The 26547-nt window shown below is 47.3% G+C and overlaps 1 long non-coding RNA gene across 1 annotated transcript; it reads right to left on the bottom strand.

Moving 5' to 3' along the window:
- Positions 1 to 2256: 2256 nt before the first annotated feature.
- On the bottom strand, positions 2257 to 2926 carry LOC123162093 (uncharacterized). Its single transcript, XR_006481039.1, has 2 exons — positions 2627 to 2926; positions 2257 to 2475 (listed from the first exon to the last, which is right to left on the bottom strand). It is a non-coding gene; the product is annotated as an uncharacterized lncRNA (long non-coding RNA).
- Between the last annotated feature and the right edge of the window lie 23621 nt (positions 2927 to 26547).

Genomic DNA, 26547 nt, shown 5'->3' with positions numbered 1-26547 from the left:
ATGTTCAAAAAATGTTTGCAATGTTCACTTTTTTCTGAAGTTTGTTCACAAATTCAAAATATGTTCAGGAGTTTTCTAAAAATATTGGTGGTTTTCAAGTTTTTGAATTCCAAAAAATGTTCCTGTTTTTCAAATTTTGTTCACGGGTGAAAAATCGTTTGAGAATTTCAAAAAATGTTCACGTTTCAAAATTTCTCACGGGGTTTCCATATTTCCAAGAAATGTTCATTTTGAAAAAAAAATTGTTCGCTTTTACAAAAAGGAAAATTGAAATTTTGTTCACATTGTTAAAAAAATGTTCGCATGTTCAAAAAAGTGTTCACAATTGGAAAATATTTTGGGACTTGAATAATGTGAACAATTTCAAAAATGTTCTTTTTGTAAACAATATTGAATTTCAAAATTTGTTCACGATGTTCAAAAAATGTTGGAACTTTGAAACATTTTTTCACGATGTTCAAAATTTTTTGGAACTTTGAAACATTTGTTCACGATTTTATTCGAACATATCTTTGAAACATTTTGCCAGAATTCAACACCTTTTAGAAATTCCAAGATATGTTGGAATAAAATCAAAGGCGTTGAATTCTGGCAAAATGGCTAGTTCTAAGATATTAGCGCTGCAAATTAGTCACTTAGGGTCATTAGCTCACATGGCTATTTTGAGCACTTCATTACCGCGAGGTCAAGAGTTCGATTCCCTCTGTGGCTTGTTGTTTTTCTTATTTTTGCTACAGTACCAGCGTGGCTTCACATCGCGCTTGATACAGCCCGCACCCGCACCCGTCTGCCATGGACAGTACCAGCGTGGCTTCCCATCGCGCTTGATACAGCCCGCACCCGCACTCGTCTGCCATGGGCCAGCCCACTCGCTGCGTATCTTGTGCGAAGCGACGTCCTTTTGCCGCAAAGTGCAGCGTATAGGAGCTCCCCGTTTGTTCTGCTCTCGCCTCATGGTTTGATGGATCGACCTATCTCGCTGCCATGGCGCTAGGACGTTTGCCGCTGGTCCCAAGTCATTGATGTTGGACTTGATTGTCGGCTTGTCGAGACACTGGAGTAGCGGCGAATATGGCGGCTGCCGCTGATCATCCTTGGTCCACTTGTGGCCGTCTACCACAACTAGATAATTAGGCAAGATACATACATGGTATTCTGCTATACGTAAAAGTTTGGCGAAGTATCACGTGAAAACAAGATTTCAGTGAAAATCTAGAAACTCTCCTCGTGGCCATCAGATCCACAGGGAAGGGCACAGATCTAAGATGGGAGCCCACCAGCTACTTAAACTGACTTTATAGATAACCCCCTTACCTTCTCAGCCCATCTAGGTTGCTTGCGTTCCTATCTCACCGGAACCGGCGCCGCCACGGACACAACCTGCAGCGGCCAGGACGGCACGCGCTGCGCTGGACCCCCCTTGGCTGGGAGGGCTCCCGGGGAGCCGTGCCCTAGGAAGCCACCCTTGGAACAAGCGAGGGTACCTGCGGCGTCGACCCAGGTAGCCTCACAGAGTCACGAGCGACGACTACCGTGTTGCGGTGGAGCAGGGCTACGCAGGCGACGGCAGTCGGGCCAGCGACACCAGAGCCTGCGTGCTCCACACCACGGCCAGCTAGCCCGCTGTCCCGCTCTGCATGGCACCATTCACAAAGATGGAAGAACCAGTGGCCATTACCTGAAGCTGAGTCACATCCGACTGCGGCGACCTCGTTCGATTCTGCAGCCTCTCTTTTCTGATGTTTGATGTTGTGAATCGTTGCACACACGTAATTCACCAAAGCTTGTTTTGTAGTTGCTCAATGTGAAGTTGTACCGAAAGATGTGATGTACACTAATTTAGTGTGATCTGATGTAGTCCGTCTATGTAATATGTCCAAGCGTGTTTCTATATATTGATATCATTCAAGATCCATTGTGAATTTTGGGTATTGTTTATTTGACTCATGGAATGAATCAATTGTAGGATTATTTGGTTCATGTTGCATAACTGACAGCAATGTGCACATGGACGGAAGTTCATCTTGCCATGATTTTTGACACGAACCATGCGTTTTCATGAATTGGCAAAATTATTTCTGTATAATTATTTCCATAGCCATAAAAGCCAAGAAACTTCAGCATGTAGCTGTGGGCTTTCACATGGTCAGAAATCTGCACTTGGGTTCAGATTGCCATTGTGATTCAAATTCAATGCAAACTCTGAAAAAAAAAGGGACAACAAACAATGAGAGTACAACCAGCTATCTAGCCAGATGCAGCAGCAATCAGCAGCCAACCCACTTAAGCATGGAAAGCAATGTATTGGAAAGACAATGATAATGCTTGGTACAACATTAACTTAATCAACTACAAGGTTCAGGCTACATAACAAGACAACTTTCAGAAATACAAAATTCAGAAATGTAGAAAAATAGTAGTCCAAGCAAAAATATCAGCACAAAGCCTGTAATGTATGAACTTCAAGCTCCCAGCCTGCAGGTAGAGATGAAAGAAACAATGAGAGGTTTTTTTTTGCGGGAAAAAACAGTTAGAGGTTACCATGATTCACCTGCTGACTCTACTACCACGGCTACGAGAAGGTTGAGGCAATAAAACTATGATGTCAGAGTAGTACAATTAGTACCTGAATCACATGTTGTACTCTGTTGCTTGGCTACGAGGACGTTGAGACATGGCGGGGGATAGAGGAGCGATGAGATCGTGGAGAGGCGGCGCCAACATCTCTTCCGAAGGGCGAGTCAAAACCAGCGGAGGCACAAGGAACATGGCAGACGGAGGGCTGTTCATGGACGGCGGAGGGGGAGAAATCACGGTTGGCGGAGGGCGCGTCATCACCGTCGGACTATGCATCGTGGCCGGCGTGGGGCGAGTATCCATCACGGCCATGAGATTGAAGACGAATTGATAGTGGTGGAAGCGTCAAGGACTTTGTGGGTAAAAGGAGGGGTTATTTATAAAATTGCGTTTAAGTAGCTGGTGGGATCCCCTCTCAGATCTGTGTCGTTCTATGTGGATCTGACGGCCCACGAGGAGAATTTCCAGATTTTCATTGAAATCTCGTTTTCACCTGATACTTCGCCTAAAATTTTTGCTAGTTTGACGTAACCCCCTTTTGCTTTGATTTGGCCATACTTCGTTAGTTGAAAAACGAAGAAATTTCTTCAGGCCAATTGCCTCAATCTCAAATTTGTGCTAGTAGCGAAAATTTGGATCCACACTGTAGAGCGCTATACGTTTTTGTTAGAAAAATAGCTAAACATATGTGTTTGCTTATCAATCTGAAGTATTTTGTGGGAAACTATGAATTTTAGTATTTCATATGACTTGCTATTGATGTATTTCTAAACATATGTTGATACGATATTTCGGTTGATATATCTATATTTGTGATTGTCATCACTCGCTGTCGGTTTTCGGATTCCGCAAACCCTTGAGAGGTTCGAACTCTAGAGTGCGTGCGAAAATCTCACTCTCCCCAGTCTGCCTACTCGCCAATCTCACAGCCTAGCACGTCGAGCTTGAAGGAAAGGGGACACAACAGTTTACCCAGTTTCGGGCCAGCTTGCGGTGTAAAACCCTACTCTTGCTTTGTGGTGGATTTTGGCCTCGAGGGATTGAGGATGAACTAGTACAGTTGAGAACAACCTCGAAAGGTGTGTTCTTGAGCTCAAGTGAGATGGTGAGGGTGAAATGGATGCGGTTCACCCCCTTGCCCATGGTGGCTAGGTCCTATTTATAGTGGCCTTGGTCCTTTTCCCAAACAAAGGCGGGAAGGGATCCCACAACGGCTAGATTTGAAGGGAGACAACTAGTGCATCTTATCCTGACTAAAGTGGTCTTCGCCTGCAATAGACTCTAGTCGTGACACTGCGGTGGGCTCGGCGATGACCTTCGTCTTGTCGTCCTGGCAGTCTTGGTCTTATTGCACAGGAATGGAAACCTTTAGCAGCTTCCTCAGGACTCCGCGCCTGCTGCTTGCCTCCTTTGCACAAAAGAGGAAACTGGTACACTGCGCCTGCTGGCGCCCGCCTGGCCTCAATCGTCATGGCTCACGTCACCTAAACCACACGAGGTGAGCCTTGCATAGAGATCTCCGCTCCTCGGGAGCCATCCTGAGGAGGTTGATCCTTTTGGAGGTCTTGGTGTTGTCCGCCTCGCGACGCTTGGCCCCTTGCAAGAGTCTTGGGTTGTCGATGTTGAAGCTAGGCCGTACCAGGCCGTCGATGGAGTCACGCCGCGGGCCGCGGGCAGGCAAGTTTGGGTACCCCCGTATCCAGAACACCGATAGTAGCCATCGGGCCCAATGCATGCTCGGACTTGGCTTCTAGGCAAAGATAAAGGGCAAGTGCAGAGCGCCCCCACACTACCTCGGCAACTGCCCGACTTGACGAGCCGCTACTACATGCAGAGAAAACCATCATTGCGTGGGATCATGGAGGCCGGTGGTTGGCTCCCTCTGGCTATAAATGAGGGGAAGGGCAGAGCCCCCCTCGCTCATGTCCATCTTCTTGCTGCCCACTCCTCCTTCTTCTTCGTCTTGTCGTAGCGTCCATGGCATCAATCAGGAGATTCTCTGCGGCAGAAAAGAGAAAAGCCCCTCGGGAGGAGCCAAAACTGCTTCCGCCGAAGAAAAGGTTTTGTCATCCTCGCGATGCTGGCGGAGGGCAGGCGATGACCCGGCCTTGGCACGAACAACGTTTGCCTGGCTTCCCGCTTCCCTTGTACGCCCACGCGCAGGACGGCAATGCCCACCGCCGTGCGACTCGGGGCTGTAGCGGGCAAGTCGAAGTTGAGCGGCCAGCAGGGATGCGAACTCATGCCGAGGGGAGTTCGTGCGAGTTCTTGGTGTGGGCGGCAATGCCGCCTTGCTTGTGGATCCGGTTTTCGAGGTTCTTCGCCGACGAGATACCGCTGAGTGGGCCACTTGAGTTGTGGCTGCAACACGCCAGGTGCTGCAGCCTGGTCACCGGAGCAGAGGTCGAGGTAGTGCCTCCAGGCGGTATCTTCATGACCCGTGGATGGGGCGATGTTGCCCACGCCTGTCGCATAGAAGGGGCCCTCGCCATCCACTTCGAGTACGACGGTGCCTCCACATTGCTCTTCAAGGTCTTCACAAGGAGGGTCGGCGGCTGGAGTGCTGCCCCGGAGGAAGCAGCCCATGGGGCGCAGTCGCGAGAGTCGAGCCCGCCTCCGACTTAGCCGGCATCCCCTCCAGCAGCAGCGATGACTCCTGGGAATCCATCGACTCTACCGAGCCCAGTGATTCTCCGGAGTCCAACGACGATAGCTACGTGTCGCCGAGCTCTCGCCGCGCTTGGAGCGCGGCAGCGGCATCCGTTCGGCGTCGCCGGTGATGCCCATTGGCCCGGTTCTCCGAGGTCTTCCTTCTTTAGTTTCCCTGCGCGGAATTATGACATGCCTCGTGGGGGTATGTAAAAAACCATAATGCTTTTGTTCCAACGTTATTCTTCCTAGTACTGTGTTGAAATTGCGTATCTCTCTCCGGCATGGTTCCCCCTTTCTGTTATCGAGGTAGCTGAGCGCTCTACGCCGACAAGACCCAGTCCCCAGGCATGCTTCAGATGTCCCTGGTATGCCAGGTCGCGATGCCATGTTCAAGGCGAGGAGGTGAGTGGCCCGAGGTCCGGTGAGAGCTCCTGAGGTGTGATGCTCAAGAGATCCCCTTTGGCGTGCAAGTAGCTCCCCAAGGGCCGGAAAGGAAAGCGACATTGCCCGAGAGAGACTGTGAAGGTCGTGGAATTGAGTCGTGAGGTTCATGCTGATATGCGAGTGACTTATCTTAGTGAGCCTGCGGCGATTCCCTTGCATGGTGCCCATTCATGCCTTAATGGTGGCGCCTCTAGGTAGGGCTCACGACGGCCATCCCCTTTTCTTGCTCGTCTAGATGCTCTACGTCCTCGGGTCCCGACACTCCAGTGAGGCTCAGCCGCCGCTGGTATGCCAGGTCGCGATGCCATGGTCAAGGACAGGGGATGACGGCTAGAGAGCCAGTAGGAGTTTCTCATGCGCAATGTTCAAGAGCCCCCCCCCCCCTTAACATTCAAGCGACTTACGTGAGAGGGGGTGGCCATCAGGCCTGCCCGTAGTTAGGCTCTGGATATTCCTGCGAGTTAGCATGTGGAGGAGAATATGACCCCGAACCGTGTTTGCTGCCTATCCATTGATCTTTTCGCAGGAAGATGAAGGCACTGAGGACCTGGTGAGTGACGTGCGCGGGGCAGGACGCGAGCCAGAGCTCGGTCTCTCAGATTTGTCGTTGTTGCAGGGACGGACCCGAGCACAAGCGTCATGCCAGCATGTGTAGCCCCCGCTACGGGATGAGTAAAAGGCGAGTCAGTAATGCGGGGAGGCCGCGTGGGGTATAGGACTTGAAGCAAGCCGGTGATGATCATAAAGCAACTCATGGGAGAAGGTAAGCCAGTTTTGATAAATGCAAGAAGGATACGTGCCGCAGGGACGAACCCATGCGGCTTGGGGATAGTGCAGCCCGAGGGGCGCCCCCGACTGAACAAACTAAAAGTTGTCACCTGGCACCGCTGCTGAAGAGGTGTTGGGGTAGTAGAAGGCGTGTGCCGCATAAGTCGCTCCTCACGAGCCACCCTGGTCCTGAACCTCGGGAGGATCTAGAGGTTCGGGGGGGGGGGGCTCATGAGGATCCATCGCCATCTCCGCCTGGATCGCCTGGCGCCTGCCCTCCTAAGCCGCCAGGAGGCCCCGCATGTGGCGCTAGGATGCAGCAGTCACGTTCAGCAAACCGAAGGGCATGCAGACGTAGCTGTGAGTGGGGCCCTCGCATCGGCCAACACGGGATGACCAGAAGAGCTCCTGAGATGCGGCCCTGTTGAGCCCCGGGATGTCAACACAAACACGCAGCTCCCCGTCCTCGTCTGGGCGAGGAGACGCGCCTGGTGGTGGGCGGCGATTGCCGCGCATAACTCTTGCCTCCTGAATCTCCTTGGCTGCTTTGTTGACGAACTCCTGAGCGCTAGGCGCCTCGCGCCCTACGTTCTCTCCGTGGAACCACGCACTGAAGCATGCCTCCACACGGTGCCCGAGTGCCTCCCTCGTGACGTTGTCTAGGCCAGGGGCCCTCCAGAGGAGAGCCCCCGGGCCCAGCCTGAGGGGGGCGCCCGGCGCGCCTTCGTGTTAGAGAGGGGAAGGCGCCCTGTCCGCGGACGCAGGGCTTGAAGCGACATCGCCAGATGCCCCATCCTCCTAAGATCCTTGGCGGAGCAGCTGCTTCTTCTTCTTGGGAACGGCCTTAGGAGGGAGGATGGCGCCCTCGCTGTCAGGGTTCTCAACCGTTGCAGCCTAGTAGGCACGCTTGAGATAGCACACCGCATCGTTTTCTTTGCAAGCGACCATGATGATGCCGCAGTTCCCTGCCATCTTGAGGATGTTGTAGCTGTGGTGCATTGCCGCCATGAACTTGGCGAGAGTTGGGTACCCGAGGATGGCATCGTACGGCAGACGAATGTCGGCGACGTCGAAGTCGATGTGCTCGGTGCAGTAATTGTCGCGCTTGCCGAAGGTGACGGGGAGGCGGACCAGCCCGATCGGATGCGTAGAGCCGTCGGTCACTCCTGAGAAGGGCTTGGTAGGCTGAAGCGGGTGATGCGGCACTTGGAGCCTATTGAACATCTGGACAGAGAGAACATTGAGCCCTACGCCGCCATCGATGAGTGTCTTGGTGATGAATACGTTGGTGATGATGGGCGAGAAGAGCATTGGGAGCGCGCCGGCAATGTCCGCCCACTTGATCTGGTCGGAGGTATCGAAGGTGATGGTGTACTTGGACCACTTGAGCGGGTGCACTGCCTCGAGCTTGGGAAGGGCTGCATTCACCTCATGCGCGAACTGCTTGAAGATGCGATGAGTGGCTGGGGCCTGGGAGCCGCCCAGGATACAGGCGATGGCACGAGGCTCTTGGAAGCCCCCAGCCCCCTCGTCCTGATGGTGGTCTTTGTTCCTTGCTGGGAATGATTCTAGTAACTGGGGAGAAGCTCAACAGTAGAGAGTGATTCCACTATTGGAATGGTTATAGCATAACTGAAGAAACTGGGAGAAATCCCAATTGGTGCCAATGATAAAACCTAGAGCTTGTGCGTGCTCTCAAGAACTTGAGCATTTCCATATTCATCAATGTTTTACCAACATCCGTGACAAGGATCCTGGCAACACAACACACTACCATGATGAATACCGTTGGAGGATGGAGATGCAAAGGAAGATAACACTTCCTCATATTTCACCTTAGCGAGGCCAAGGGGACAAAATCTAGATGATCGACCGAGAGATATTTAGCACTCCGCTTCTAATGTTCTCCTTGATGTGCTAGCGCAACCCATTTATTAAAAAGGTTTGGTACCTAGAACATCAAGTAAAAGGTTGGACTTCGGGAGCACAAGAATCCATAAGGAATAACTACGAAAGTAAATCCTACGAAATCCTCATGGGGAGGTGGCCAACTTCCTCAATCAAGATACTACAATAAAAGATCTTCCGACTAGGTGTGTCGGCCAGAACATCAACCTTGTCGGGACCTACATAATAGATCTTGGAAAAGTTCCAACCATCATATCTGCCTGAGACTCGGATCTGGTTGGTAACATGATATTCCAGACTTACCAAGTCTAGAAGGAAAAATGAAAGTTTGCAACACAAATCGATGAGATGGCGTTGCGAGATTCTCGGGAAATAAACTACGATAGCAAGCTCCAAAATATGAGCTGGTTCTGCTACAAACATGTGAACACGTTGTCCCAGACAAGCATGATCACATGGTAGTCTTAAAACGAAACACTACCGAGTTCTGGTTGGGAACCATCATCGACGATAACAGAATCTTGTAAAAATCCGTCTGGTACCTTCAGGACAAGCACTTAGAACTTATTATCCTTGAACAAATCAATCAGTGGCTTGGTGTGCTAGGGATACATATAGAATGAAGATGATCAGTCTATCAGACCATAGAATCCTTCACACGTACATGACTGACTTGGAATGATTCCAAAGGAAACTAAAACAATCTTTTTTGAACTCACGGCGGCAACTTGCACTAAGTGCATGTGAACCAGAGGAAGTTACTCCTTTCAGCCGAACATATGCTTCATGAAGGAAACATGAGGATAATGTTTATAAAAGTTTCCAATACCAGCTGGATGTTCAACACAAATCATGGAGAAGATAGAAATGTTGTCAATGGGCTCAATAACAATTCATCGAGGTTTCCATATAAGTGGAATTCCACAATTATGTGAACAAGGTGTTAGCATTGGTCAGACCCGAAAGATATAATGGTGTATGCTCGAGGAAACATCCACGAGTAAGACAACATTACGAATATCGTTGGTTCTGATTTGATTTGACGATAGCCCATATTCAAATCAAAGATTGCATAAGATAATAGATCCAACAATTTACCACGAGGATCAATCAATGAAGATATCATCTTTCTTCAACACACACACACACACACAAAGATACCCCTTTGGAGTGAACTGAGTCGGACAAGCTTTTATCTTCCAACTCTCCAAGTTGTTGTTTATCTTAACCAACTAGCTTAGGGTATCCAACACAGATTCTTGGAGAAAGGGTGGTTCATAGAGATAAACGAACTTTATCATGAACTCAACATAGCAGTGAGGTGACAACCTGGTGATACTTCCGAGAAGATATCCGGAAAATCACGAACCACCATTATGTTACTAAGCTCGAGAACAATCTTGCTTTTCAGGGCAAGATGATATGATCAAAGAGTGAGGGTTTGACACAATCGTAACCCATTGATCAAGGAGTGCACCGAAAATAAGAACTAGGTAGCACAATCAGTGTTAGAATGATGATTCAATATCCAACACGCTAAGAATGAAGTTATTATCCTTTAACTACCAAGCAACAAGGTTGTTGGGAGTATTGATTTCACACATCATAGTTCACCTGTCGGCATTCCGGTTGCAACATCATGGTAGCCGAGAATGAATGATAAGGGTGAGAAGTATCACTGTATCACGAAGTCATAAGAGATTGTGCAATTCCCATGCCATACTTGATATGGAAGAGGGCAACACTCCAAGGTAGAACAGAACAAAAGCTGGATTGGCAATTTGATCTGCGGAATACAACTGCTTTGACCCAATCCTAGAAATGGATAAGGTACTGGAGTTTGTTTCTCCTAGTCATTCCAGAATAGAATGGCTTGACAGACCACAAGAGTAATAGGCATCGATAAACAAATGCACGCATACTCTTGACTATCAATTTATAGACGGGGGTCAGAATACAACTAAGGAGGGACAACTCAAGGACCATATAACTTTCTGAGTTGTGGATGCATAGATTAGTATGTCGAACCAGGTTCAACAGGTTTCTTTCGGATAACCCATGCGGAGAAGGTAGAACTGGCAGAGTCACAACATAGAACCGAGAACTCGTCAAGAGCACTCTGGTTGTGATCTTTCGGCTCAAAATAACTTCTGCCAGGAATGGTTCATGGTATTTGGAAGAAGGAAATACCACAGACCTTGAGGACTATCAGAAAGGTTACTAATAACCTAAAGCAACTAGCAACACTATCAACATGAAGTAGGGTGAATCTCGGGTTCAGAAACCTAGGAGTAGAAGGCCTACTAACTAAGTGGCATCACGGGATGCTTTCGAGATTGATGGCCAGAATCATCGCACTGGGAACACAAAACATGGCTAGATTACTAGATGATCCCCTAAGACACCTAGGGTCATAATAATAGCTCCAACATATATGTCGAGGCAATGGAGTACCTTAACTCACTGACTAGTGTGGTTAATCTGACCAAGGGAACATCGGGAACGGAAGAAGAGATTTGCAAATGCACCAGACTATTTAGAAACCTGGAATGCCTTGGATAGCATAACGGCTGTAAATGCTCAAAGGATTTGAGACATCCTGCAGAAATGGTGGCATAACCACTTGATCATTATAAAATCAAGATTCCGAGACCAACTGTCAATACACGGAGACAGTAAGAACTGAACTAAGGCTTGAATTCACCAATCTTATAAATCTACGTATTAGTGACACGTGATCCTGATAGAAAGAAGAGAAAGCCTAGTTCCTTAACCCCGTAGGAAAGATAAGATGACTCGGATCAGAAGGGCATAAGGTAAAAGAGTAAAAAGAGCCTTACGTTCCCATCCACAATGAATTCCCTTATATAACTAAAGAATTTCTAGACTCAACTTTGACCAGTTTGGCTTGGTAATCCTACAGGCAGTCAGGCTCTGATACCAAAGCTGCCAGGACCATCCTAAGTCACACCGATCTAGCATGTAACACATCATATCACTTTGCGGCCTCACGCACGGTATTCCCACGGGTGCTGCCTTACCTGGCTCGGGACCGTTTGTGCCTTTTGGCTCATATATGATAGTGTCGTTAGCATCCATATGACAAAGTACATGGGCTGACATGACTACTCGTGGACCCAAAGCGGCGCTAACTTACAGGGACATGCATACATGACCCAACAACGAATGTGTCGATCAACAACGTATGAACCCAAGTTGTACCAAGCTACATGGACTTAAAGGAACAACGTGTGACATTTCCCCGAAGGGACAGACACAAGAACAAAGAAGGACACATTCCGGCCAGCCTAGGTGTTCCGGAGCAGTAGCAAGCTACCATGGCTCAGTGGAAGCACTACGAGACATTTCCCAGTAAGAGAGGCTACCACGGATGAACAACTAGGTTGTTAGATCCCACACATACCAAGCATTTCAAATCATACACACAATATGCTCGATATGTGCGTATACAACTTGGCATCACAACATAACTCTATGACTCAAAGTATTTATTCAATAGGCTCCGAGGAGCGAGATATTACAAACATGGGTCTCATGACCCAACATTCAGAGCATACAAGTCAAAGCACATGCGGAAGCTTAACATGTCTGAGTAGAGACATTTACAAATGAAAGAGGCTGAGAAGCCTGACTATCTACCAGATCCTGCCGAGGGCACAAGATCGTAGCTGAGGTAGCAAGCTAAACGTCGAAGTCCAAGCGGAACTACTAGCGAGACTGAAGTCTCTCTGGAAAAACATAATTAAGCAAACGTGAGTACAACTGTACCCAGCAAGACTTACATCAGAACTAACTACATATGCATCATTATCAACAAAGGGGATGGTGGGGTTTAACTGCAGCAAGCCAGCTTTGACTTGGTGGCTATCCTAAACTACGACCACAAGTAACTCTTTTGAGGTGGCGCACACGAGTGCACATATTCACCATATCAATACACCACTATGGATTCACTCCTGTCTCCATACGAGAATGCCATCCATAGCACTCACGCTTATCTTGCGCATTTTAGAGTATCCACTTTTACTTGTCTATGAACTACATAGGCAACCCAAAGGTCCTTTACCGCGGATGCAGCTATTCTAATAGATGATGTTAACCCTGCAGGGGTGTACTTCTTCACACACGCTCTCACCACTTACCGTCGTTTACACGACATGTACTCGGCAACCTTCAAGCGGAAGCCCAACAAGGGTGTCGGCCACGGCCTACCTGAGCACTCAAGTCTCTAGTCCAGGTTTATCGCCTATTCACATTCCATCCGCAGGGAGTCCGGCCGAAGTTTCCACATACGGCCTCGAACGATGTGTATAGGGTTCCGCGACACCAAACGGGCGCCTGGCATACCCGGCCACGTGCCTACCGCATTACAGCCCACCCCTCGGGTCAGCGCTGCGCACGGCCTCCAGCATACTACAAACACCAGAAACTACTTGCAACTCCTAGACAAAGGGTGGTTATGAAGCCGAGAGGGTCCATTGGTTTCAGGCCCAATGTGTGGTAGTAGTTGTTCATGGATCACAAACACAGAACTCAGTTTCTGAGGATGGCTTCAATGAGACAACCCACCATGTACTCCTACATGGCCTCTCACCGCTACCTTTACCAAATTGTGTTCACACACTTAGCTCACACACAGTAGGACATGTTCATCACTGTTCCAATTCATCCCCGATGAATCAGACCTGACACAACTCTAAGCATAGTAGGCATGACAACACAAGCATGAATGAGTGTGCACATAAGGGCTCAAACAACTCCTACTCATGCTAGTTGGTTTCATCTATTTACTGTGGCAATGACAGGTCATGCAGAGGAAAGGGGTTCAACTACCGCAACATGTAACAGTTGAATCGTTGTTGTCCTAATGCAATAAAAGAGAGCAGGAGCGAGAGAGTGGGATTGTATCATAATGAACAAGGGGGTTTTGCTTGCCTGGCACTTCTGAAGATGATATAACTCTTCATCGGTGTCATCGAACTCAATGTCGGAACCACGTCTACTGAGAGGGGACAAATACCGGCAACAGAGAGGAAACACAATCAATGTAATGCGCAATATGATGCATGATCATGATATGGCAAAATGAGTGATGTTTGAGCTAATGCAACTACAAACAGAGTGGTTTGAGTCATTTTGAACCAAAGGTTCAATTCCAAACTCAAACTATGAATTCAAATAGTGCATTATTATGTTTTGATCTAAACAGCAATGTTAAGTTGTTTAAACATGCATGATACTAGTACGGATGAATAGATTGGATTTTTCTGATCATTTTTCATATATAATTTACCTTATTTGGAGTTACAGATGATTTTCTATGAATTTTAGAAATTTTGGGCGTTTTCTGAATTTATTTTAAAACCAGAAAATCACTTATTGCATCAGCACTGTGTCACGCTTACGTGAGCAAGTCAATAGGCGCGGCCCAGGTCAAACCTTACAAGCGGGCCCACTGGTCATCAAGACAGGGGTTAACCCCGTGTTGACTTGGACTTTGACCTGCTGCGGGGCCCGCCGTCAGTGTCTAGTGTTGGTCCAGCTAGCGGGGATTAGTGCCTAATGATGTCCATGTCGGTAGTCACCGGAGTTTCGCTGGCGATGATGATAACTACGGCGGCAACTCGCCAGACTTGAGCTACAGGTGGCGACTGGACGCGTGAAGGCCACCAGGAGGTAGCCCACGCTCGACCGCGTCCAGCAGAGCGATCGGGAGGCCTCGGGGTCGCCGGAGATGACAATGGCGAGCACAAAGGCGGCGGCCGGAGCTACGGGTGTGCTCGGTTTGGTGCTACTGGGCGTCTCTGGGCGAGATGGTGGTGTCAGTGGGTTGCTGGGGACGTGCTGAGCATGGTAGCGTGCTCGGGCGCGACGCGCGTGAGCTCTGGCCACGGCGACGACACGGCTGGTGGTGATGGGTTCTCGGGTTTGACAGAAACAACGGCTACGCAGTGAAATCCAGCACGGGGAGAGAGGGGTTCGGTAGAGGGTCTCACGGTGATCACGGCGAGATGATCAGCGGGCTCGAGGGAGGTCCGAAGGCGACGGAGCGACGACGGCGATCTCGGACACCCGCGACTGAAAATGACGGCCGCGAGGTCGATGCAGGGCGTCCCCGGTTGCGTGGCTTGACTAAGACGAAGAAGGCGACGGGGCGGATCACTGGGACATAGCAGCAAGGCGAGGGGAACATGGTGGGCACGGCTATGGCGAGTGAGGAGAGAGGCAGAGAGGGTCGAGGGGGGAGTGCGTGGTGCGTTCAGGGCATCAAGGGTGCACGCAAGCAGCCAGGGAGGAGGTGGTGGCGCGGTTGCGGCATGCCGGGCATGCAGCTGCTTTAGGGCAAGGGGGAGGAAGATGACAAAGGAGGCCAGTGGGCTGGGTTGCTGCTGGGCTAATTCTGGTGGGTGCACAGGTAAGTTGGCTGAGGTGAGTTTCCTTTTTTTTATTTCCTGTTTTGTATTTTTCTACAACTTTGTGGCTTTATTAAAAATACTAAATCAATCCCAAAAAACATGAAACTGCTCATGACCACTGTTGGAATATATCCTACAGTAAACATTTCAATTTATGATTATTTGGGCATTGGAAAAATTTTATAGCATTTAAATGCCCAAATGCAAATACTATATGATTTAATTCAGTGACCCTCTGTTGTCCTAGAAAAGTATGCACCATTTTTTCCAGAGGTTCTAGACCAAGGAAAAGATGATGAACATTTTAGAAGGGCATTTCGGGTTCAGAGAAAATGATTTTATTTCGGCCCCAGTTGAATTTCATTTGCTGCTAGGGTTTATCATCCCCCATTTCAAAGTTTCATAAAATTTAGAGATGATGCATGGAGGCTAATGCAAAGACAGGCAAGGCCTGAACTGTGGTTGTGACAACTCACCCCCACTAAACAAGAATCTCGTCCCATGATACAAGCGTAGGGTAAGATGAAGGGGGGAACGCAAGCTAACATAATCTTCATGATCCAGGTTGCACTTCATAAGGGCGTTGATTCAATCACCATCATTGTCTCGATGTCTTGCTCTAAGAACTCTACTACATGACAACAAGAGAAAAAGAAAAACTCTAGAAGAATCGATCTTCTCAAAGATCGAACAACTCAGGATCAACTCACGGAGTGAGACATTGGAAACATCTCTTGAGCTGAGACACGAAGCATACATCCAAAGGGATGGAGTGTAACAGATGACGAAGGTTCACTAGGTAGGCAACAATTCCACACTTCAGAGGGTGGTGAATGGTTGTCAATGTAGAGAGGAGTTGGGTTGCCATGATACCATAACAAGACATCTTAGAGGAGGTGACTCGTAGAATTACCCCTTAAGTGGCAAAAAGAATTACTTTTTACTCAGAGATCAATAAAATACTCTATACCAGCCTGAGGTAATTCCCATATGATCGTTTGATAGAGTTCGAAGGAATGGCATAACCAGACTAGAATGGACGATGTGGATTACCTTGTTGAAGACAACACAAGGGGTGATTTTGCTTATCACCGGGAATGGATGGAACCCATGGTAGGACCACTTTTGAAGATGGTCCTTATTAGTAATTATTGAGAAGGGTAGTCCAAGGTAGGATGGCACAATGACGGTGTAAGCTGGGAACAAAAAGCAAATGTTGGGAATGATTCTAGTAACTGGGGAGAAGCTCAACAGTAGAGAGTGATTCCACTGTTGGAATGGTTATAACATAACCGAAGAAACCGGGAGCAATCCCAATTGGTGCCAATGATAAAACCTAGAGCTTGGGCGTGCTCTCAAGAACTTGAGCATTTCCATATTCATCAAGGTTTTACCAACATCCGTGACAAGGATCCTGGCAACACAACATACTACCATGATGAATACCGGTGGAGGATGCAGATGCAAAGGAAGATAACACTTTCTCATATTTCACCTTAGCGAGGTCAAGGGGACAAAATCTAGATGATCGACTGAGAGACATTTAGAACTCTGCTTCTAATGTTCTCCTTGATGTGCTAGCGCAACCCATTTATTAAAATGGTTTGGTACCTAGAACATCAAGTAAAAGGTCATACTTTGGGAGCACAAGAATCCATAAGGAATAACTACGGAAGTAAATCCTACGAAATCCTCATGGGGAAGTGGCCAACTTCCTCAATCAAGATACTAAAATAATAGATCTTCTGACTAGGTGTGTCGGCAAGAACATCAACCTTGTTGGGACCTACATAATAGATCTTGGAAAAGTCCAACCATCATATCTGCCTAAGACTCGGATCTGGTTGGTAACATGATATTCCAGACTCATCAAGTCTAGAAGGAAAAATGAAAGTTTGCAACCCAAATCGATGATATGGCGTTGCGAGATTCCCGGGAAATGAACTACGTTAGCAAGCTCCAAAATATGAGTTGGTTCCACTACAAACATGTGAACACGTTGTCCCAGACAAGCATGATCACATGGTAGTCTTACAAAACACTACCGAGTTCTGGTTGGGAACCATCATCGAGGATAATGGAATCTTGTACAAATCCGTATGGTACCTTCAGGACTAGCACTTAGAACTTATTATCCTTGAACAAATCAATCAGTGGCTTGGTGTGCTAGGGATACATACAGAATGGAGATGATCAGTCTATCAGACCATAGAATACTTCGCACATACATGACTGACTTGGGATGATTCCAAAGGAAACTAAAACAATCTTTGTCGAACTCACGACGGCAACTTGCACTAAGTGCACGTGAACCAGAGGAAGTTACTCCTTTCAGCCAAACATATGCTTCATGAACAAAACATGAAGATAATTTTTATAAAAGTTTCCAATACCAGCTGGATGTTCAACACGAATCATGGAGAAGATAGAAATGTTGATGATGTGCTCAATAACAATTCATTGAGGTTTCCATACAAGTGGAATTCCACAATTATGTGAACAAGGTGTTAGCATTGGTCAGACCTGAAAGATATAATGGTGTATGCTCGAGGAAACATCCACGAGTAAGACAACATTACGAATATTGTTGGTTCTGATTTGATTTGACGATAGCCCATATTCAAATCAAAGATTGGATAAGATAATAGATCCAACAATTTACCACGAGGATCAATCAATGAAGATATCATATTTCTTCAAGACACACGAACAAAGATACCCCTTTGGAGTGAACTGATTCGGACAAGCTTTTATCTTCCAACTCTCCAAGTTGTTGTTTAGCTTAACCAACTAGCTTAGGGTATCCAACATAGATTCTTGTAGAAAGGGTGGTTCATAGAGATAAACCAACTTGATCACGAACTCAACATAGCGGTCAGGTGACAACCTGGTGATACTTCCGGGAAGATATCCAGAAAATCACGAACCACCGGTATGTTACTAAGCTCGAGAACAATCTTGCTTTTCAGGGCAAGACGATATGATCAAAGAGCGAGGGTTTGACACAATCCTAACCCATTGATCGAGGAGTGCACCTAAAATAAGAACTAGTTAGCACAATCAGTCTTAGAATGATGATTCAATATCCAACACCCTAAGAATGACGTTATTGTCCTTTAACTACCAAGCAACAAGGTTGCTGGGAGTATTGATTTCCCACATCATAGTTCACCTATCGGCATTCTGGTTGCAACAACACGGTAGCTGAGAAATGAATAATAAGGGCGAGAAGTATCAATGTATCACGAAGTCATAAGAGATTGTGCAATTCCCATGACATACTTGATATGGAAGAGGGAAACACTCCAAGGTAGAATAAAACAAAAGCTGGATTAGCAATTTGATCTGCGGAATTCAACTGCTTTGACCCAATCCTAGAAATGGATAAGGTACCAGAGTTTGTTTCACCTAGTCATTCCAGAATAGAATGGCTTGACGGACCACAAGAGTAATAGGCATCGATAAATGAATGCATGCATACCCTTGACTATCAATTTATAGACGGGGGTCAGAATACAACTAAGGAGGGACAACTCAAGGAACATATAACTTTCTAAGTTGTGGATGCATAGATTAGTATGTCGAACCAGGTTCAACAGGTTTCTTTCGAATAACCCATGCGGAGAAGGTAGAACTGGCAGAGTCACAACATAGAATCGAGAACTCGTCAAGAGCACTCTGGTTGTGATCTTTTGGCTCAAAATAACTTCTGCCAAGAATGGTTCATGGTATTTGGAAGAAGGAAATACCACAGACCTCGAGGAATATCACAAAGGTTAATAATAACCTAAAGGAACTAGCAACACTATCAACATGAAGTAGGGTGAATCTCGGTTTCAGAAACCCAGGAGTAGAAGGCCTACTAACTAAGTGGCATCACATGATGCTTTCACGATTGATGGCCAAAATCATCACACTAGGAACACAAAACATGGCTAGATTACTAGATGATCCCCTAAGACACCTAGGGTCATAATAATAGCTCCAACATATATGTCAAGGCAATGGAGTACCTTAACTTGCTGACTAGTGTGGTTAATCTGACCAAGGGAACATCGGGAATGGAAGAAGAGATTTGCAAATGCACCAGACTATTTAGAAACCTGGAATGGCTTGGACAGCATAACGTCTGTAAATGCTCAAAGGATTTGAGACATCTTGTAGAATGGTGGCATGACCACTTGATCATTATAGAATCAAGACTCCGAGACCAAATGTCAATACACGGAGATAGTAAGAACTGAACCGAGGCTTGAATTCACCAATCTTATAAATCTATAGATTAGTGACACGTGGTCCTGATAGAAAGAAGAGAACGCCTAGTTCCTTAACCCCGTAGGAAATTTAAGATGACTCGGATCAGAGGCTTGTGGCTCCCGATTGGTTTTTCATGGCTACAGAAGCTTGTGGCGGTGGAACTCTTGATCTAGGTTTATTTCTTGGGGTTTCTGTATTTATAGGAATTTCTAGCATTGAGAACAAGTCAGAGGTGTCCACGAGTCAATGACAAGACAGGGACACCCTCCCCGGGGGTAGGGCGCACCCTCCTGTCTTGTGGTTGGCTCAGGACTCTTCTGGCCCAACTCTTTTGCTTCGAGGCTTCTTCCGGTCCATAAAAAATCACCGTAAATTTTCAGGTCATTTGGACTCCGTTTGGTATTCCTTTTGTGTAAAACTCAAAAACAAGGGAAAACAGAAACTGGCACCGGGCTCTAGGTTAATAGGTTAGTCCCAAAAATCATATAAAATATTATATAAATGCATATAAAACATCCAAGATAGATAACATAATAGCATGGAACAATCACAAATTATAGATACGTTGGAGACGTATCAAGCATCCCCAAGCTTAATTCCTGCTCGTCCTCGAGTAGGTAAATGATAAAAACAGTACTTCTGATGTGGAATGCTACCTAACATATTTATCAATGTAATCTTCTCTATTGTGGCAAGAATATTCAGATCCATAAGATTCAAAACAAAAGTTTAGTATTGACATCAAAATGACAATACTTCAAGCATACTAATAATGTAATCATGTCTTCTCAAAATAACATGGCCAAAGAAAGTTATCCCTATAAAATCATATAGTCTGGCTATGCTCCATCTTCATCACACAAAGAATTCAAATCATGCACAACCCTGATGACAAGCTAAGCAATTGTTTCATACTTTTGATGTTCCCAAACTTTTTCAACTTTCACGCAATACATGAGCGTGAGCCATGGACATAGCACTATAGGTGGAATAGAATATGGTGGTTGTGGAGAAGACAAAAGGAAGGAGATAGTCTCACATCAACTAGGCGTATCAATGGGCTATGGAGATGCCCATTAATAGATATCAATGTGAGTGAGTAGGGATTGCCATGCAAGGGATGCACTAGAGCTATAAGTTTATGAAAGCACAAAAAGAAACTAAGTGGGTGTGCATCCAGCTCGCTTGCTCACGAAGATCTAGGGCAATTTGAGGAAGCCCATCATTGGAATATACAAGCCAAGTTCTATAATGAAAAATTCCCACTAGTATATGAAAGTGACAACATAGGAGACTCTCTATCATGAAGATCATGGTGCTACTTTGAAGCACAAGTGTGGTAAAAGGATAGTAGCATTGCCCCTTCTCTCTTTTTCTCTCATTTTTTTGTTTTTTTTCGTTTTTTGGGCCTTCTCCTTTTTGTGGCCTCTTTTTTGTTTTTATTTTTCGTCTGGAGTCTCATCCCGACTTGTGGGGGAATTATAGTCTCCATCATCCTTTCCTCACTGGGACAATGATCTAATAATGAAGATCATCACACTTTTATTTACTTACAACTCAAGAATTACAACTTGATACTTAGAACAAAATATGACTCTATACGAATGCCTCCGGCGGTGTACCGGGATGTGCAATGAATCAAGAGTGACATGTACGAAAGAATTATGAAAGGTGGCTATGCCACAAATAGGATGTCAACTACATGACCATGCAAAGCAGCATGACAATGATGAAGCGTGTCATAATAAATGGAATGGTGGAAAGTTGCATGGCAATATATCTCGGAATGGCTATGGAAATGCCATAATAGGTAGGAATCACTACAAAAAAAAAGACACATCCGTGACATTTTGGGCCGAACGAAATTTTTTCTGTCATACTTATGACACATCTATGACGATAATTGTGACAAAACCCTGTATCATCATAGATGTGGTGGGCTCCTACTTCTATGACAAAAAATCATGACAGGAAATGGGCTTTTTGTCCTGGGCGGGCCAAAGATGCAGCTGCATGAAATTCTTTGGGTCGTCCATGACGGAAAAAACCGTGGTAGAAGCGAGGGCGAGGAAAATATCGGGGAGTTCCCAGTTACGGTGGGTGGTCGGGGCCGAGCGATGCACGGAGGTTTGCGTGTTTCTCTCGTACACGCACACGCATGGGTGCGAGGCGTTGGGCTCTAACTGAACCCGAGATGCATTCGCCTACTGAACCCGAGCGATTGCACTACAGGCTACGTGTTACTGAACCCGAGCGTCGAATGATGGCTGTTAACTGAACCCGATTGAGCGATTCCTTCGCTACTGCTGCTAACTGAAGCTGATTGATGCTGCCTCTGGATGAACAGTGAGCGTTGCTGGGGGGGTTTGGATGAACAGTGAGCGGTGGGGTGGATGAACAAGACCCCGTGGTGTTGCCTCTGGATGAACAGGACCCCGATCGATCGAGCCGGTTGGGGCTGGATGAACAGGACCCCGTGGAGGGCTGGATGAACAGGACGACCCCATGGATGGCTAGATGAATAGTAGACGGTGGAGGGGTGGATGAACAGTAGCCCGTGGAGGGGTGGTTGAACAGGAGCCTGTGGAGAGGGCTGGTTGAACAATAGCGGGTGGAGTAGCGCGCGGTGGAGGCTGGATGAATAGGAGCCCATTGATGAACAGGAGCCCGTGGATGAACAGTCGCAGGTGGAGGCTGGAGGAGGTCGACGGTGGATGAACAGTAGCCCGTGGAGGCTGGAGGAGGTCGACGGTGGAGATGAACAGTATGCCGTGGAGTCCCGTTTTGCCGTACGCCACACCCCTCCCGATGAAAAGGATGTTGGAAATATGCCCTAGAGGCAATAATAAATTAGTTATTATTATTGTATTTCCTTGTTCATGATAATCGTTTATTATCCATGCTATAATTGTATTGATAGGAAACTCAGATACATGTGTGGGTACATAGACAACACCATGTCCCTAGTAAGCCTCTAGTTGACTAGATCGTTGATCAATAGATGGTTACGGTTTTCTGACCATGGACATTGGATGTCATTGATAACAAGATCACATCATTAGGAGAATGATGTGATGGACAAGACCCAATCCTAAGCGTAGCACAAAAGATCGTGTAGTTCGTATGCTAAAGCTTTTCTAATGTCAAGTATCATTTCCTAAGACCATGAGATTGTGCAACTCCCGGATACCGTAGGAATGCTTTGAGTGTACCGAACGTCACAACGTAAGTGGGTGGCTATAAAGGTGCACTACAGGTATCTTCGAAAGTGTCTGTTGGGTTGGCACGAATCGAGACTGGGATTTGTCACTCCGGTTAACGGAGAGGTATCTCTGGGACCACTCAGTAGGACATCATCATAATGTGCACAATGTGACCAAGGGGTTGATCACGGGATGATGTGTTACAGAACGAGTAAAGAGACTTGCCGGTAACGAGATTGAACAAGGTATCGGCATATCGACGATCGAATCTCGGGCAAGTACAATACCGCAAGACAAAGGGAATTGTATACGAGATCAATTGAGTCCTTGACATCGTGGTTCATCCGATGAGATCATCGTGGAACATGTGGGAACCAACATGGGTATCCAGATCCCGTTGTTGGTTATTGACCGGAGAACGTCTCGGTCATGTCTGCATGATTCCCGAACCCGTAGGGTCTACACACTTAAGGTTCGATGACGCTAGGGTTATAAAGGAAGTTTGTATGTGGTTACCGAATGTTGCTCGGAGTCCCGGATGAGATTTCGGACGTCACGAGGAGTTCCGGAATGGTCTGGAGGTAAAGATTTATATATGGGAAGTCCTGTTTTGGTCACTGGAAAAGTTTCGGGTTTTATCGGTAACGTACCGGGACCATCGGGAGGGTCCCGGCGGTCCACCAGGTGGGGCCACCATCCCCGGAGGGCTGCATGGGCCAAGTTTGGGAGGGGACCAGCCCCAGGTGGGCTGGTGCGCCCCCCACAAGGGCCCAAGGCACCTAGGGTTTGGGGGAGGGGGCGCACCCACCTAACTTGGCGGGCAAGTTTCCCCTCTCCCCCCCTTGGCCGCCACCCTAGATGGGATTGGGGCTGCCGCACCCCTTGGTGTGGAAACCCTAGAGGGGGCGCAACCCCCTCCCTCTCCCCTATATATAGTTGAGGTCTTGAGGGCTGCCAACACATGAGTTTTGATCTCTCCCTGGCGCAGCCCTACCTCTCTCCCTCCTCCTCTCCCGCGGTGCTTGGCGAAGCCCTGCAGGATTGCCACGCTCCTCCACCACCACCACGCTGTTGTGCTGCTGCTGGACGGAGTCTTCCTCAACCTCTCCCTCTCTCCTTGTTGGATCAAGGCGTGGGAGACGTCACCGGGCTGTACATGTGTTGAACGCGGAGGTGCCGTCCGTTCGGCACTAGGATCTCCGGTGATTTGGATCACGACGAGTACGACTCCTTCAACCCCGTTCTCTTGAACGCTTCCGCTTAGCAATCTACAAGGGTATGTAGATGCACTCTCCTTCCCCTCGTTGCTGGTTTCTCCATAGATAGATCTTGGTGACACGTAGGAATTTTTGAATTTCTGCTACGTTCCCCAACAAAGGACCCCCCCTTTCGACCGTAGCTCTCCAACACAAGTCCGTTTCCTCCGTTTTGCGATACGCCACACCCCTCCCGATCAACATGACCCCGTTTCGACCATAGGAGGTCCAACACAAGTCCGTTTCCTCCGTTTTGCGGTACGCCAGACCCCCTCCTGATGAACAGGATCCTGTTTCGAACGTGGCCAGCTGAACACAAGGCCGTTTCCTCCATTGTGCGGTACGCCAAGCCTTGTTTCCATCGGCTGTCCCGTCCAAGCCCTCCCGATGAACACGACGACGCATTCCGTTTCGACCCAGCCGGTTGGCTCCCCATGAACACGATGACGACGTTGTTTCTCCGTTCCGACCCAGCCATGTACACGAGCCCTGGCCGTACGTATGCGCGAGTAGGCGTTCGAGACCCCACCCGTATGTACGTACGTGGCCGTATTTTCTTTCTTGCACCCTGGACGATGTACATACGTGTACATGCTATGTGCACGCCTCTAGTAAGACATGTGCGCGCCTCTACTACGACACGTGCACGCCTCTACATCGACCAGTATTTACATACATGTTCGCGACCAGAATGACAATGCTACGTACGCTTCGACCAGGTGGGTCCCGACTATCAGGCACTACCTTGCGTGCGAAGATGTAGCTGGTGGGTCCCAATAGTCAGGAGGCGAATCATTGTTTTTGCCCGTAATATGGACGCACTTCCTTGCGTGCGAAGATGTAGCTGGTAGGTCCCAGCAGTCAGGGGGGAAACGTTTTTTTTTTTCACAAAAGCGACCCGTCCAGTGGGTCCCTGCTGTCAGGTGGAGGTATCATTATTTTCCACGTAATAAGGAGGCACTTCCTTGCTGCGACCATGGACCCAGCTGTCAGCCTCTCCGCGTACAGTCCACGTCCGATGGAAGTCGTTCCTTGACCATGTTGACCACGCCACACCGAAAGCACCAGGGCGGTGGACGACGGTGAGGCCTAGGTAGGGGACGACACGGAGCCGGGGAAGACGCGGCAGTGGATGCCCACGCGTAGAGGAGTATGAGGGTTCACTGGTTTGGCTGCGGTGTGAGGCTGCCGTCGCCAACAGTGGTATCAGAGCTAGGTCTATTGCGTAGATTCTTTGCACGAGTAGAACACAAAGTAGTTGTGGGCGTTGATTTTGTTCAATATGCTTACCGTTACTAGTCCAATCTTGTTTCGACGGTATTGTGGGATGAAGCGGCCCGGACCGACCTTACACGTACACTTACGTGAGACAGGTTCCACCAACTGACATGCACTTGGTGCATAAGGTGGCTAGCGGGTGCCAGTCTCTCCCACTTTAGTCGGAACGGATTTGATGAAAAGGGTCCTTATGAAGGGTAAATAGCAATTGGCATATCACGTTGTGGTTTTGCATAGGTAAGAAACGTTCTTGCTAGAACCCATAGCAGCCACGTAAAACATGCAAACAACAATTAGAGGATGTCTAACTTGTTTTTGCAGGGTATGCTATGTGATGTGATATGGCCAAGAAGAATGTGATGAATGATATGTGATGTATGAGATTGATCATGTTCTTGTAATAGGAATCACGACTTGCATGTCGATGAGTATGACAACCGGCAGGAGCATACGAGTTGTCTTTATTTATTGTATGACGTGTGTGTCATTGAACAACACCATGTAATTACTTTACTTTATTGCTAACCCGTAGCCATAGTAGTAGAAGTAATTAGTTGGCGAGACAACTTCATGGAGACACGATGATGGAGATCATGGTGTCATGCCGGTGACGATGATGATCATGGAGCCCTGAAGATGGAGATCAAAAGGAGCAAAATGATATTGGCCATATCATGTCACTATTTTGATTGCATGTGATGTTTATCATGTTTCTACATCTTATTTGCTTAGAACGACGGTAGTAAATAAGATGATCCCTCATTAAAATTTCAAGAAACTGTTCCCCCTAACTGTGCACCGTTGCAAAAGTTCGTCGTTACGAAGCACCACGTGATGATTGGGTGTGATAGATTCTTACGTTCACATACAACGGGTGTAAGCCAGATTTACACACGCGAAACACTTAGGTTAACTTGACGAGCCTAGCATGTACAGACATGGCCTCGGAACACAAGAGACCGAAAGGTCGAGCATGAGTCGTATAGTAGATACGATTAACATGAAGATGTTCACCGATGATGACTAGTCCATCTCACGTGATGATCGGACACGGCCTAGTTGACTCGGATCATGTAATCACTTAGATGACTAGAGGGATGTCTATCTGAGTGGGAGTTCATTAGATGAACTTAATTATCCTGAACATAGTCAAAAGCCTTTGCAAATTATGTCATAGCTCGCGCGTTAGTTCTACTGTTTTAGATATGTTCCTAGAGAAAATATAGTTGAAAGTTGACAGTAGCGATTATGCGATCAGTAGAAAGCTTATGTCCTTAATGCACCGCTCAGTGTGCAGAACCCCAAAACGTCGTCTGTGGATGTTGCAAACATCGGACATACACGTTTTGATAACTACGTGATAGTTCGGTTAAACGGTTTAGAGTTGAGGCACCAAAGACGTTTTCGAAACATCGCGGAACATATGCGATGTTTCGAGGGCTGAAATTGGGATTTCAGGCTCGTGCCCACGTCAAGAGGTATAAGACCTCTGACGATTTTCTTAGCCTGCACACTAAGGGAGAAAAGCTCAATCGTTGAGCTTGTGCTCAGATTGTCTGAGTGCAACAATCACTTGAATCGAGTGGGAGTTGATCTTCCAGATGAGATAGTGATGTTTCTCCAAAGTCATTGCCACCAAGCTGCTAGAGCTTCATGATGAACTATAACAAATCAGGGATAGATATGATGATCCTTGAGATATTCATGATGTTTGACACCGCGAAAGTAGAAATCAAGAAGGAGCATCAATTGTTGATGGTTAGTGAA

Source organism: Triticum aestivum, chromosome 7B, assembly GCF_018294505.1.
Source record: "Triticum aestivum cultivar Chinese Spring chromosome 7B, IWGSC CS RefSeq v2.1, whole genome shotgun sequence".
Classification (NCBI taxonomy): domain Eukaryota; kingdom Viridiplantae; phylum Streptophyta; class Magnoliopsida; order Poales; family Poaceae; genus Triticum; species Triticum aestivum.
This window is presented reverse-complemented; position numbering and strand designations above follow the sequence as displayed.